Source organism: Bufo gargarizans, chromosome 2 (genome assembly GCF_014858855.1).
Source record: "Bufo gargarizans isolate SCDJY-AF-19 chromosome 2, ASM1485885v1, whole genome shotgun sequence".
In the NCBI taxonomy this organism is placed as follows: domain Eukaryota; kingdom Metazoa; phylum Chordata; class Amphibia; order Anura; family Bufonidae; genus Bufo; species Bufo gargarizans.
The window spans coordinates 51,818,874-51,830,884 of record NC_058081.1 but is presented as its reverse complement, the minus strand read 5'-3'; the positions used below and the strand labels follow the sequence as shown (position 1 = coordinate 51,830,884).

Sequence of the window (12,011 nt, the reverse complement as noted above, 5' to 3'; positions counted from 1 at the left end):
GTGTCCCCTGCACAGTCTGGCACTGATTGGACAAAGTCAGACACACCTGCTGCCGGTGGCGCCTGCTGCAGACTGCTGGCGATTTGATGGTAAGCTTTTAGCGGGAATGATACAGGAACGGCGGTGCACGGAGTCGTGGGGGTACATGCAGGTAGTTACTAGAACAGACATGTCAGGAGAGGTGACAGCTCCTCTTAAACCCAAGTCTAGATCTCCCATGTTGTTTAATCTCACAGCTGTAATTGTGCAGTGACCCGGTGGTTCACTGCTAAAGGGTTACTGCTATAATGCACCATGGTTCACTGCTAAAGGGTTAATGTACACTGTATATGCACTTCCATGCATAACAATGGCTAATGTGACTTTAGTCAGTCTGCACTATAGGCTAGTAGTTAACTGGCAAGAAAGTCAAGGGATAGGATTTGTATGCAGTTGGAGGACTATTACCACCCATACCCAGCCTTCAGGAAAAGCATACCTTGATTTATACTGGGCCAACCATTATCCACTCAGTCAAAGAAGGACTATATTTTGCTTTAACCATGCTGGCCTGGTCATTTGTCTTCATGGCCGACCCAGGTCCCGGTTCTTCTGCATTGCACACCGCTGCTCATCTAACACCAAGGGCACCTCAAGACATACAGGAGACATCAAAATCCTCAGAGGAGAAGAAGATTTGCACCTTTTCTATCAATGCAGGCCCGGCTTGGGGGTAGTGCTGGAGCAGGGGACTACAACTACCGTCATTGCCACAGCCATCACTCCCATCCTATCTACCCTACACTGCATTTGTATTACGTATGGATCTATATAGAGGTCTATCTAGAGTTCATTGCAGCCAGTAGATGGAGATCGATTGCCAGATGTCTACAGATACTGTAGGGCTCATGCACACAGCTGTACTATGGATCCATGCTTTCACGTGTGGTATGGGCGCAATACGACGGTATACTAGTGACAAGGCGTTGGAGAGCCCAGTGTCTACCATGCAGTGGTGGTTATATTTTTGGAGTTTTTCTCCTGGGGATTGCTGACAACGCCCATGTTAACGGTTCCCTCAGCACACCTTCTTAATGAATGGCCTAATCCATGGAGTGAAGAAACGTCTGTCCTTCTTGAGTGCCCCCCTGATTGGAGCATTGTCTGATGTTTGGGGCAGAAAGTCTTTCCTTCTACTCCCTATATTGTCAATTTTGGGTCAGACTGTGGTGCTGGGAGATCAATTAGCAATAAGAACACTATATTACTTGGTCTTGGCTTCCAGATATTGCAGCTTGCTTGGTATGGCTTTGGGTCTCAGCCATGGATGATGTGGGCTGCTGGTGCAGTAGCGGCAATGTCAAGTATGACCTTCCCTGCTATCAGTGCTGTGGTGTCTCGCAATGCAGATCCAGACCAGCAAGGTGTTGTACAAGGAATGGTAACTGGAATTCGTGGCTTATGTAATGGAATAGGGCCAGCTTTATATGGGTTCCTCTTTGAATGAAATGAATAAGGAGGAGCCTTCCGACAAAGTCCTGAAACCCAATATGGCCAACCCTTCTGATGAGAGAAGTATAATCCCTGGTTCACTCTTCCTGTTTGGGGCTTGTTCTGCATTGTTGTCCTTGCTTGTAGCACTCTTCATCCCAGAGCACACCGGCCTTACACTGCGTTCTGGTGGTGCTCAGAGCCATGCACTTCTACCTTCTGCCCACCTCCCTGAGGGCAAGGAACCGCTCCTTGATGATAGCAGAGTATGACCCAAGGACTTTTACATGGGTGTCCAAGCGAGAAGACTGTCAGCATCATGGATGGCTCCAAGATAGTTGAGGGAACTTAACTAGAACACCAAAGAAAGGACCAAATGACAGAGGAAACTTTGACAGTGTCTTTTACCATGGCTGGGATTGAGGTGGTGGGTCTGTCTGTAAGAACGTGGCCTGGAAAGGTATACATGAATAGTTCATCAGTTATATGCTGCAGGGAATTGGATATGCCATGTAAAATGTTATAATAGGAAGACTGGCTGAGTGAGATGTTATGAAATCAGAAAATCTCTTGCCAAATCCAAGAAGAGGACTTCAGTAGGAGCTGCCCGAAGTTCTGCCTTTACACCAAATTACAGAAGAAGAGCCAATTGCATTGTGACAAAAATTATACCTTTTTGTTAATTCTCACTGAATTGAGTTGACTGAAATAATGTGTACACAATGTTTATTTTTGTATATTATGTTTTCTCCATTTTTTAAGCCCTGCAGTTGGAGGGCCACAGGTTGGGCGTCCCTGCTCTAGATCACCAGGGATCATCTGGTTTAGATAGAACAGTGCCGCAAACCAACACAAGTCCTGTATACTGTACATATCATGTTTCAAGTTGAATCACTGCCTATAATAAAAGTGGAAGCAAATACAATACAAAGTAATTACAAAACACAGCAAGACGTTCCAGCTGACCACAGCTCAGACCACCCACGTGCCCGGAAAAAACTGGAAATAGAGTGGCAGGAACAACTATATCCAGCACAGTAGGGAGGTCCGATAACACTTCCACTTTATTTCAGTACAGCATAGTGTCCAGTGAGATAAAATTGCTTCCATATTTTGGATTGTAACATCTGTAATCCTGATTATCCGAAAAAGTGTCAGTGATTCTAGCACACTGGATATGTAACGCCCCAGAGGTGCATTACCACTTCTGCACCCCACTATTGTCTTTATTGGTTAACCTAATGTCATCTGTGCGTTTATTTCCAGATCCTATATTATGTGCATATCACTATTCTGTAACTGTTTATGTTATGATGTGTAATGTGCCTGGTTCAACAGCAGGTGGTAGCATAAAAGGCAAAGCTATCCTACATAGAATGGAGCTTTCCTTCCCATTCTAACACCCCCTCTGTGCTGAAGGAAGGGTGGGGATCAGTGAGAGTTAGTCTAGTTTACCCCCGTGATGCAGGTGCCCGTCCCTGTTGGACGTGGCCTTGACAAGGCCAGCTGGAGCACCTTCAGCTTGGCTGGAAATGGAGGCAGAAGCTTAAGAGCCTCAGGAGCCAGGAGAGAGAGACTCCCTGGTATTAATTCAGAGTCAGACTACAAGTGAGAAGTTGCAGCACCCAGAGAAAGCTGAGTTACCGTACATAGCTATCCTGTTAACACAGCAGAGCCAGAGAGCAACAGACGTAGCAGAGAGGAGTTTGCCTGCCACAGTTCATGCTAAAGCCTGCTGGAACCAAGATAAAGTCTGTGAACTGTTTTGGAGAAACGTTTATTCAAGTAAAGCTGTTATCAACTTCATCACAAGGTCTGGACTCAAGTTATTTCTTCAAACCCCTCAACTATTCCCCCTATATTTCTGCTTTCGGAGGTCAATGCCTGGGGTATCCAGGTGGGAGCACCGTGACACGTGCACCAACATTAAGGGACATTTAGGCCATCCTACACCATTCTGGCATTCCTACCCCTGGGTACCATCCACAGTATCACTAAAAAGGAACCCTGTGCCCTTGTTGCTTCACTGCAACTGGCGTCACGAAAGCAAGTACTTTTTTTCCTCTTAGAGGGACCCCTTGACGTTGCTGTGCATCGCAGATACCAAACGTTTTATCCGACCTCCCTACTGTGCTGGATACATTTTTTCAAAAGTAGTTTTGCTATGCCAGGGACGGCTAACCTGCACCCCTCCAGCTGTTGTAAAACTACAGTTCCCACCCTGCACGCTGATAGCTGTAGGCAGTCTAGACATGCTGGGAGTTGTAGTTTTGCAACAGCTGGAGAGCTATGCCCTTTATGTGCTCATGATCTCCCTGTACTGTAGCACTGACATCCAGGTTACACAGCATTTACTAGTATTCAGCCAAGGGTCTATTTCCAGTAACATTTCCAGCGTTCGGCCGGTCCCACACCCACCCTGTGAGGAGGCTGGGATACTTGGCAGTCTGAGGATCATTCATTACTGCTCCCTGTAAGGCCGCCTGAGGATCGTGGTGCAGGTGTAGGGTGGGTCTGGTCACGGACACTGCATGAAGTCACAACTTAGCCGAGCTGATCGGATTCTTACACTTGGAGCTGTGTCCAGGAGGAAGTTCTAGCAGCCATTGTTAGCAGCTATGCTGGGTAGAACCAAAATCACTTTACCAGAAAATTTCATTTCCTGTAGTCCGTAGGCAGCACGGGGGCAGAGACAGGTTAACAAGCAGTAAAGATCAATTATTCAATTAACTAATTGCCATGTCCCCTATAAAGCTGAGCAGCAGGAAGGAGAGTGTCATTTTATCCAGCAATAGCCCGATGAAGGCCCCCGGCGGCTGTTCTCGGAACTGCCTGCTCCCGGTGACCGCATTTCATTTCAGACCGGCTCCCGACACAGGCACAGGGAAGGGCTTACCTGTGCATCTCCAGGACTTGTCAGTTAAGATGGCAGATTGCATGTGTTCGCGGGCGAACACGGCGAACTGGCCATCACTGCCCCTAATCCACTGACCTGGGGATGTTACTTCCTCTGACCACTTCTCCTGTCCTGTATACTGGGTGTAATCCTTAGTGCGCTGGAGCCAGTGGACGGGTGTGGTTGTGTGTGGAGGAGCTCATGTTGATTGCAATCAGACTTCCAGGGATTTTTCCATCTCTCCCAGCCCAGGCCCTGCCTCTCCCTAGGGAGGTGGTAGGTTCCTGGGCCATGAAGCGACTGAAGACCCAGGATCCTACTTCCCGGGGTAGGCCGGCGGGAGGTAGGGGAGGTGAGCTACCGGCCTCAGTTCCATCTTCCGCCCCAGGGTTCAGAAGATCCAGCAGGAGTCGTAGTGTAGCGGACCCTGCAGCCCCCGGAGGTGAAGCCGCGTCCATCGCCGGCAGTTCCAGGAGGGCGGACAGTAGCCCTCCAAGAGGTACGCAGAGTGCTCCTGGGGGTGGGCCGGGCTCGGTTGCGGCTGACTGGGGCAGCATGAAATCCCAGGAACTAATCGCCGTTTACAGCCTACCTCCAGGAGTATGAGGAAGCGAATAGGACCCTCAAGAAGCTGAGGGAGAACTTAAAGCTTGAGAGGAGGAAGCTTGACAAAGCGGCAAGAAAAGACAGGCCAGAAATATCAAATAAAATAAAAGGCTTAAAAGAAATTATTAAAGAGCTGCAAGAAAGAAGGGCGGCCATTCTGGAAAACAGTGGCCCCTTTAAAGAAAAGCTAAAGAACGACAAAAGGTTCACTGAAATGGCTGGAAGCCGAGAACAGCAGGAAGATGACTCCTCTAGTGAGGAGGAAGAGTCGCACATGGGGGGGCAACCTGCAGAAACTGGTATCGCCACAGGTATCACCGCAGAGCAGCAACTGTGGGTGGAGGGGGTGGGTCCGCGGGTACAGCGGTGTCCCGATCCGGAGTTGCAGGGGGAGGGTGCGAGGTGGCTGCCTCCGCCCCCTCCCAATTTGTATGCCCAAGTACTTGCCGGGGTTCCAGTCTCCTCTGCCCCGGTCTGCTCCACTTCAGTCCCTTCCGCTGGTATTTTTGTGGCGGCGGGGAGTGGAGGCGCAGTGGGAGTGGTCAGGGGTGGAGGGGGTGGGGCTTCGGATATTCAGAAAGGAACTCAAAGCAGTGTGTGTGTAGGCAGAGAGGGAGGGGGCGGTCCTGATGCGAGTGTGGTGCGCACCGCCCCTCCCTCCTGCACTGTCCATCAAGTGGATAAGGCCGGCGTGGCTGGGACCAGTGGTTCTACAGCCCGCCGGCCCGAAAAATCAGGAAAGACTGTTAAAAATGTTTCCAGCAAGGAGATGCTGGACAAAACGAATAACGTGACCTCTGTCCCAGCAGTGTGTGTGGGTGGAGGGGAGAGTGCGGTAGTGGCCACTGAAGAAGTGGTCACCTGTGTAAATACAGTTTCTGTTAGTGGTGTTGCCCCGGGCCCTGATGGAGGGGTGAATGTTGGAGGTCGGCAGGCCACTGTACAAGTGGCCGGTGCACCTCATGTAGCCCCTTCAGAGGGGTCTGGAGTGGCACCTGCTGTAGATAGGTCTGGGGGGGTGGGGGTGGGCCCGATCCGGCTGCCCCTCCTGCGTCGGTTACGCCTGGCAGAAGTTATACTGGTGTGGTCGCCGGCGCAGGGGGGGAGGGGCGGTCCCCATTGTCCTCCCCATTACCAATGTCTGGTGACGGTAACTTGCAGCGGCAACTTCTAGAGGCTCTTGGGAGAGGGGAGAATTCCATTACAGTAGGGGGGGAGCAGGTGGATCTATCCTTCTGGATAGACAGGCATGGCCTGCGTGCCTTCCGAGAGCAAGGCAGGGGCGAGACCACCTGGTCTTTACCCACAACTGGCCCCGGGTCAACCAGACGGAATGTCGTCTGTCTGAAATGGAGAGGCAATGAAGCGTGCCCTACCAGGAAGAGGGTGGCAGAGCTTCTCTTTCAGATGGGCATCAGGGCATGTGACATCTTTGCCCTGATACATCCGTATGGCACCCAGGAGTTTGATGTCAGTTTTGCTCGACCAGAGGGTCTTGAACTTTTTTGGTCTGGGTATGAACTGGCAAAAGACCAGCCGGACTGGCAGGGTTTTTTTGTGCAAGCGATAACCCGCCAGAATGAGGTAAAAAAAAGTGACCGTTCTGACCCGTAATGAGTCACTTTCTTGTGTTGACATCTTGACCTGGTTGAGCAGGTACGGGGACGTCCAGGGTCTTCCTAGCAAGAACCTGGATGAGTTTGGCATCTGGTCGGGTGCCTGGACGTTTCTGATTAAGTTGAAACATTCAGGGGGGTCGGTTTCCCACATACCGTTTCCCACATACCGTCATCTGCTTTCCTTGGTCGGGATAGGATCATGGTGTTCTACAGGGGGCAGCCTAAGCTGTGTTACAAGTGCGGCAGCCCTTCGCACTTCAGCGCCAGCTGCCAAGTGCAGAGGTGCGCGTTGTGCGGGGGTGAAGGCCATCTAGCTGCATCTTGTGGGCAGATTAGATGCAACCTGTGTGGTGAGCTAGGGCACCCGTTCAGTCGTTGCCCTCGCTCTGTCGCCAACGTGGCTCGTGCACGCGCAGAGGCGAGCCGGGAGGCCCCCACTGCCAAGGCGGGTGCTGGCGAAGGCGACAGGGCAGTGGGGTTGATGAAGAGAAAAGACAGCCCGTCCCAGCAGAGAAGGAGGGAGAGGCGTCAAATGGAGAGGGGGCAGGTGGAACCCTGTCCTGGGGTGATGCCTGTGCCCTCCCAAGAGAATGCCTCTCCTAGAACTGAGACCCTGGGGAATATCGAGGTGAATGAGGAACTCAGGAGACTAGACCGTTCCGAGGTGACTCTGTCCTCTTGCTACGAGAGTGCAACAGAGGAGAGCGAGACAGAGTCTAAAATAACAAGAAGGAAACGTCTGACCAAAAAAAGATCTAGCCCGACTAGAGTGCCTGTGGAAGGCAAAGCCAGCTCCCCCCTGGACCTCTCTAATCCTGACTCTCTTCCCCTGGATCTTTCCAACCGGTACCTCACCTTGGATGAGATCTCCACCTCCTCTTCTTCCGGGGAGGAGGTTGAAGGTGGGGAGCCGGAGGGGCAAGAGAAGGAGCCTCTGGAAGGTCCTCGGGAGGTGGGGCGGGTTCAGACTCTGGTAATGGGAATGACAAGGGTGGTGCGAAGGAAGAGGCGGTGGTGACTAATGAGATGGACACCACTGTCTCTCTCAAAAGAGATCGTGCCACCTTAGGGGGTAGCCCCAAGAGGGGTAAGAAGAAGAACAAGATAGGGAAGGAAGAAGGCCGTCTAACTTAATCACTATATATGGCGGCACTCTCTCCATTGACACTGGCGACCATTAATGTCGCCAGTATTAAATCGGATGCGGCTAGGTTTGCAGCCTTTGATTTTCTCAGCCGGGTTGAAGCTGACATTTTATTTTTGCAAGAGACCAGGCTGCCAGATTTGGCGGCTGTATATAAAGCAAAAACGGAGTGGAGGTGTGGTCCATCATATTGATCTCTTGTGGCTGAGCCGTATAGCGGAGTGGCGGTTCTTTTTACCGCACCAGTAGAAAGCCGACGAGTGATTGAGTTAGAAATGGGGAGGTGTTTGATTTTAGATGTCCTCATGAAGGGTCAAGAGCTTCGCCTGATAAACATCTATGGTCCCCAAACCAGGTGGGATCGGAAGCGTCTCTTTATGAGGATCAAACCTTTCCTTTTTACGAGTCGGCAGGTGGTCTTTGGCGGGGACTTTAAAGGGACTCTGTCATCAGATTTGTGCCCTATAAGCTAAACATATGGTCACGTCGGTGCTAATCACATGAATCCTAAACTGCCCTTATTAAACCTGCTTGTGGCTCTATTAGCCCAAAAAACAGGTTTTTATAAGCTGTCACTCACCTACCTAAGGTGCCCAAGGGGTTTTGCGTTAATCCAGGATGCTCGCCTGCACCCCTCGCCGTCTGGTGCCCAGCGCCGCCTTACTCACCTCAGCGCCGCCTCCTCAATCCACCCGTCCCTCTGCCAGATCCTGCGCCTGCGCACTAGGCTCAGCCTGATGCGCCGCGGACTCCTGGCAGCGGCTTCATTGAGCAAAGTGCGCATGCGCCGACCTGATGCGCATGCGCACTTCGCTCAACGAAGCCGCTGCCAGGAGTCCGCGGCGCATCAGGCTGAGCCTAGTGCGCAGGCGCAGGATCTGGCAGAGGGACGGGTGGATTGAGGAGGCGGCGCTGAGGTGAGGAAGGCGGCGCTGGGCACCAGACGGCGAGGGGTGCAGGCGTGCATCCTGGATTAACGCAAAACCCCTTGGGCACCTTAGGTAGGTGAGTGACAGCTTATAAAAACCTGTTTTTTGGGCTAATAGAGCCACAAGCAGGTTTAATAAGGGCAGTTTAGGATTCATGTGATTAGCACCGACATGGCCATATGTTTAGCTTATAGGGCACAAATCTGATGACAGAATCCCTTTAATATAGTCACAAGGTCCCAAGACCGGGGAGGCGCCAGAAACCGTCTGGCTTATGATAGTGTATCCCTGAATAGCATAGCTAGCGAGGCTCGCCTGGTGGATGTCCACATTAGGCACACCCCAGGCCACGGTGGTTTCACTTATTATAGAGGTAGTCAGATTAGGTCTAGAATAGACAGGTTTTATTTAAAGAAGGAGACTACTTTTTCACCTTTAGAGGTGGTAGAGGTGGAATTCTCTGATCACTGTCTAATTATGTTCTCTTTGAATGTTGCAGAATCCCCCCAAATGGGAAGAGGCTATTGGAAGCTAAATTCGGCCCTCCTGGAGGAAGCAGAGGGGAGACAATCCTTTAAGGACTTCCTTCAGGGTCAGGTAGAGTTGCTGGATCTTTGTGACACTAAGTCTGAGTGGTGGGAGATATTCAAAGATCAGGTGGCAAAATTCTTCCGCCAGCTCTCGAGCCTCAGGTCCCTGGACAAGTACCGCTTGTATCAGGGTCTGAGGAGGAAACTCGAACAACTGGTCTCGACTGGAGGTAGCCGAGAGGATATCTCCAGGGTGAAATCTTTGCTTAAGAGGTGCCAGTACGATAGGCACGCATCTTTGGTTTTTGAGAGGGATTTCGGGAAGTACCGCTCGCCCGACCCTTACAGAAACTGTAAGATGTCAGTGAAAAGTAAGTTGGTGACAGGACTGGTCGATGGTACGGGATCTCTGGATAGGTCCAGATCAGGGATCTTGGAAATCGTCAAGTCCTTCTACTCGTGCCTCTTGAGGAAGAAGGATCTGAATCGGGACAGGATTTCTGCTTTCCTGGCTGAAACCATCCCTGAGTCAAGAGTAGACCACTCTCTTGGCGTTTTGATAGAAGAAATCAGAGAAGAGGAAGTCAGCCTGGCGATCGAAGGGCTTGCCCTAAAGAAGTCGCCAGGCCCGGATGGCTTAACATCCGAGTTTTATAAGACCTTTAAGGACTCCTTGGTTCCCCTCTTGACTAAGGTATTCAATGAGTGCCTTTCCTCGGGTGCTCTGCCAAAGTCAATGAGGAGGTCAGCTCTGATCCTTATATCAAAGGGTAAAGATCCGAGCCGTATTGAGAATTGGCGTCCCATAGCGCTTCTCAATACGGACAGAAAGATCCTGGCCAAGATACTGTTTAATCAGTTGGTGCAGTTTGCGCCCCGGCTCCTTTCAGAGACCCAACATTGCTCAGTTCCAGGCCGAAGCACGTTTAGTGCTGTGCTCGGTGTCCGAGAGGCAGTGGAGCAGAGTAGGGCGGGTAACTGGAAGGGGTACATGCTGGCTTTAGATCAGGCAAAGGCTTTTGATCGGGTTGACCACGAGTACCTCTGGGCAGTCCTTCTGAAATATGGCCTGCCGGGGGGGTTTGTCGATTGGTTAAAGATCTTGTATGCAGGGGCAGAGAGTTTCCCGCTGGTGAACGGTTGGTCTGACAGCCCTTTTGAGGTCGGGTCTGGAGTCCGCCAGGGTTGTCCATTGAGCCCGCTCTTATACGTGTTTGCGATTGATCCTTTTATTAGGAGGATTGATCGAGGACCGTTGGCGGGAGTCAGGATGAGTCTGGAGGAGCTAGAAGCCACTCTGAGGGTGGTGGCGTATGCCGATGATGTCACTGTTTTCGTGTCCTCGGGAGGGGAGGCGGAATACGTGATGTCGGAGGTAGAACGCTACTCGGAAGTCTCCGGGTCCGTGATTAACCGGGATAAGTGTGAGAGTCTCTGGCTGGGAGGGGGTGATCCATCTTTCGGTCTCCCGGTCCAGTCGTCAGCCAAAGTCCTAGGCGTTCAATTTGGCCATGGGGATTATCCCACCCAAAATTGGGACAGCAGGCTCACGATCACCGCTCAGAAGGTTGACCAGTGGAAGGGTTGGTCTTTGACCCTCAGGGAAAGGGTGAACCTGATCAAGACTTACCTTCTCCCTTTGCTTATCTATTTGGCCAGTGTATGTGTCTTGCCAGAACCTCTCTGGACTTGGGTTTACAGTCTGTTCTTTCAATTGTTATGGGGGAATAGGCTGAACCGAGTCAAGAGAGAGGTGACATACCGTACGAGGAGATTAGGGGGGTTGGGTATGGTCAACCCAGTGGTGTTCCTTGTGAACACCTTTGTTAAGATCAACCTGGCAAACCTCTGGAAAGAGAGGGCTCCTCCGTGGGTAGTCTCTTGCAGGGGTTGGTTTCGGCCTTTCTTCCAGGAGTGGGAGACAGGAGGGCAAGTGAAGGATTTGCGTACACCTCACGGATATCTTCCGGCTTATGTCACCCCGATTCTGAAGGTGATCCGCCGGTGGGGTTTGGGAGTGAGGGAAATCAAGACCCAGTCAAGGAGATCCCTTGACGAGAAGGTCTTGTTGACCCACTTCCAAAAGCCCCTGGCCCTTAAGGATTGCCCAAGCCGGGATCTAGACAGGGGTTTACAGTTGTTAAATTCGGCAAGGATCCCCTTGAAGTTTTGGGACTTGGCTTGGCGCTGCTTTCACGGGAAGCTGTATGTAAGGGGCAACTTGAGGTATAGGAACTCTGATGAAAGGGGTTGTCCCCGGGAGGAGTGTGGCGACATACTGGAAAGTATGGAGCACTTCCTGATTCAGTGTCCCTTTAATACAGAGGTATACAAACGGGTGGGCGCATCCATTGGCTGGCCTAGGCTAGCCAACCTCTCCTATGTGGAATGGGCTTATGGAGCATTCAAAGGTTTGGGAAGAAGGGACCCATGCACAGCTTTTGTAGTTAGCATAGTGGTCAGGTACTTCAAATGGAACGCACAGTGTTTAGTTTCAACCCAGCAGAAAGTCCTCCCTGTGGAAGAGGTGTGTAGGAACATTCTAGGTGACCTGGCGAAGGTTCGCTCTCTTGAGTGCGAGAAGGTGGGTACGGATGGGGTCTCTTACCTCTGGAGAAGCTTCATCTTTGATGTGCCTTAGCCTCAGTAGCACTTTTCCTGGTGTTGGGCTGAGGCTTTCACATTAGGTTTTTGTTTTGTATTTAAGATTAGTTTTTGAAGAAAGGTTTGCAAATGACTGAACTTGGGCCTTCGGGTGGATTTTAATATTGGTTTGTATAGATTGATATGGTTGTTATAAGATGTATATATTGTATG

The 12,011-nt window shown here is 51.1% G+C and overlaps 1 pseudogene; it reads left to right on the top strand.

Annotated features, from left to right (window-relative positions):
* The first annotated feature begins 1,073 nt into the window (after positions 1–1,073).
* LOC122925599 lies at positions 1,074–1,742 on the top strand (annotated as a pseudogene).
* Positions 1,743–12,011: the final 10,269 nt, after the last annotated feature.